Raw genomic sequence first — 4,217 nt, forward strand, 5'->3', positions numbered from 1 at the left:
TTAGATTAGATTAGATTAGATTAGATTAGATTAGATTAGATTAGATTAGATTAGATTAGATTAGATTAGATTAGATTAGATTAGATTAGATTAGATTAGATTATATTAGATTAGATTAGATTAGATTATATTAGATTATATTAGATTAGATTATATTAGATTATATTAGATTAGATTATATTAGATTATATTAGATTATATTAGATTAGATTATATTAGATTATATTAGATTATATTAGATTAGATTAGATTAGATTATATTAGATTATATTAGATTAGATTATATTAGATTATATTAGATTATATTAGATTAGATTATATTAGATTATATTAGATTAGATTATATTAGATTATATTAGATTATATTAGATTAGATTATATTAGATTATATTATAATAGATTATATTAGATTATATTATATTAGATTATATTAGATTATATTATATTAGATTATATTAGATTATATTAGATTAGATTATATTATATTAGATTATATTAGATTAGATTATATTAGATTAGATTATATTAGATTATATTAGATTATATTAGATTATATTAGATTATATTAGATTATATTAGATTAGATTATATTAGATTATATTAGATTATATTAGATTATATTAGATTAGATTATATTAGATTATATTAGATTAGATTATATTAGATTATATTAGATTAGATTATATTATATTATATTAGATTATATTAGATTATATTATATTAGATTATATTAGATTATATTATATTAGATTAAGAAGAGGAAGAAGAAGAAGAAGAAGAAGAAGCTTTACTGTGCATGTGACGAACACGCAGGGGCCATGTTAAGTGGTGGTTGACTGTCGCGGAGTCACCCGCCATGTAGATAGTTTAGTATGACTGAGATGAATGAATGATGTGAATTATATGTGTGAATATGAATGTTGATGTGTGAATTATAAGTGTATGAGTTAGATAGTAAATTAGCTGGTTATGTTAGACAGTATTAAGGGGCCTTGATTGTGAGAAGGATGAAAGATAGGCACTCTTATTATTGTTTGAACTTTAATAAAATTATGAGTTTGACAGATACTGACTCTGAGTCTGAAACGGTAGAGGCACAAGGTGGCTCTCCTAGAAACATATTAAGTGACAATACGGAAGCTGGACCATCGTCTGCTGTTCAGGCGAACGTGTGTCATGATGACCCCTAGAGACGAAGATGAAGCGGTGCCCCGGGACGGTGCACGGTCAGGAGAGGCCGTATAAGGATAACATAAAATAAAACAAAAAAATAAAAATAATAAAATATGGAGTTGCCTTGACCCACACATTTAAGGGCAGCCAACTTCAGAGAACGATCATTTGCTCGTTGGCTTTCAAGGCGATAGGTCGTGTCAAAGTGCGTAGTGTCGAAGTATTGTGTAAATTAACGTTTAATTGGTTGTTCGTAAATTGGTAAAATTGCTAAAACTTTATTTTGTAAAAAAATATAATATTATAATAAAACTGATTGTGATTCTTTCTTTTTTTGAAATAAATTTTGGTTGTAATTGCTAAAAATATAATATATATTAAAAATTAAAATATTGAGCTGTATCTTGAAAGTAATTGATGTATGTGTACTTGCATAAATTTAAAATTAAGTTATGTACAAATATAATAAATAATGTACAAAAATATAAAAATATTTTGTTTTTATTACCCCAATAATAATAGGATCATTTAAATAGAGGTATTTCATAGAAGGCTACTTGATATCGGCTCACTATATTAATAGCTATCTAAGTGGGTCTATTATTTTTGGACATTGATTGTCTATTTTAACTTCATTAATTAGATTCCCCTTATCAGTTATTATTATAGTGAGCTAAATATGCGTGCCTACGTATATAGGTACAAAAAAAACAAAATTAGTTCACCCATTATACGCATGGAGCGCCACAATCGCCGTGGATCCCCGACTTCGTGCGAGTTGGCCCTCTTTCTATAGTATACTTATTATACTCTTTGCTATGGATTATGGATATTCTTTGTTTTTGTGATTTTATAAACTGCTAACATCATTTTTCATTACCTGTTGCTAAATATATCGATTTTTGGAGCAACTGAGTTTTTATAAATTATAGATGCTACACAACTAATACCACGTTGAATTCACTGACGATTCTTTTGCCTCGAGGGAGGAAAACGGAACATTTTTTCAATTTCTTAAAAATCCACCAACTTTTCTTTCACCGATGAAGTTGCTATAATGTAGTTAGTTTGGCGGAGGAGGATTGAATGAAGCAATTTCAATTTTATGAAAAAATCTTTATTTCCAAAACTGTATAGCTCATAATAATAAAACTAACGTACTAAAAGTTCTAAAAATATAGTTCTATATTTATTGCATAATTGATACAAGTTAATTCACCATCATTAAACATGACAAATTTAAATGCACTGTTGAATCCGTAAATGTTATATCGATGGATCACATTAAACTGGTCTTAAATTAGGAACAGTATTGTAGAAATGCTCGATTGAGCATTACCGTTTACATAACACCTTAATAACTACGTAATTGTTCATTAAGCAGGACAGAGATGTGCAATTCTTGTTTAAAACTCTATATCTGCTCAAATTCAACACCTATTTATAAAATAAATCTACAACGTTATTTTATAAAAAGATATAAAACCTTATTTTACTACTAATACGAGATCCTTTCCATATTAGATATATTTATACAAATTGAACGATTGATCTACATTACCATAAAAAAATGAAACTTTGTTATAAAAAAGTAACAAATTTTAAATTAAAATTATTGTCAAAGTAATTGAAATCAAATCGTGTTAAAATGAACAAAGTGAGAAAAAATCTATAAAATGAGATTTACATATACAAAGATCTCCAATAACTTGACAACAAGATATTAATCATACATTTAAATCTCAACCAAACTCAAAATAGTTCCCAATGATTATACTAAATTTACATATTTCCAAAAGTATTAGGTGCTGTTTGCTTTTTATAAAGGGTTGAAAATGTTTTTAAACTTGCATATCGGCAGTGGAACCCTACACTTATTACAATGTGGTGAGAGGTAAATCAAATTTAACTTCTTTTTATCTTACGTTGCTGGAACTAAAATAATAGATTCCTAATTTATAACATCCAAGAGTCATGAGTACAATTACTTTCCGATTTAAAAAATATGTTTAGAAAAAAAATTATAGTAAAAATAAATGCATGTAGAGAGAAAGAGTAAAAAGGGATTATTTAAAAATTTATGATTTCTTTACATTTAAAGTTTTGATTATAAATAAACAACAATTTAATCTAGTTAAATTAAGTATGTAATTTTAAATTTACAATTTATTTGTATTCATCATGAAAACAAAGACAACGATGTCCTCCGCCGTCCGCCATTAAACCATTAAACTTTCATTCTCTCATATAACAAACGAAATTTTTTATGATATTATTATATTTATTAAAATATATTATTTAAAGATAAATTACAAATTGCATACAACTGCATAGATATTCAAAGATATGTGTGAAGTCAACCAACCCTCACTGGCTCTGCGTTGTTGAATAAGACCTAGTCGCACTCCTGAGGGTAGGCTCCGAGCTCCTCAGTGGAGGTATAGTCTGTCCGTATAATGAGCTTGATGATGACGATTTGTTTTGCTTCAATGCATATTGTCTTGTTAGCAATTTTCTAAATATTTTACCAACAGATAGGAGCTAATCTCTTTCCAGTGTTATTCTATTTCTCCCGACGAGAGTGACACTACTACTCCAGTTCTATCAGAAAATATGACCTATCAAATAAACAAACTGGAACAAATAAGCATTTATTATAGTTGGGGTGTTTTGTTGGTGAACTAAACAATAATGGTATTATTACGAAAGCAGTGAGCATTATGTTGCGTTCTTAAAATATGTTCGCTTTAGTCAGAAGATTAAATTAAAGTTGCAATCAACGAAATGGTTTTATTTTTCCTAAATTGTTTTCCCTCGAATAATACTTTCAAACGTCAAAAAGGAAACTGACAGATTGATTTTTTTAGGTTGGTAGCAACGTAGACTTGTTCATAATATTGCTAGCATTGAAAATGACAATTTTTATTCTCCGTTTGTGTATCTAATTCAGGCATGCGAAACTCTATTAGTCTATGGTACAAATTGAACGCAAACGGAGATCCTCCATCTTGAAAATTGTGTCTATCCCACTCATAAGTTTCTCT

Source organism: Papilio xuthus, unplaced genomic scaffold (assembly GCF_000836235.2).
Source record: "Papilio xuthus unplaced genomic scaffold, Pxut_1.1 DF826923.1, whole genome shotgun sequence".
In the NCBI taxonomy this organism is placed as follows: Eukaryota; Metazoa; Arthropoda; class Insecta; order Lepidoptera; family Papilionidae; genus Papilio; species Papilio xuthus.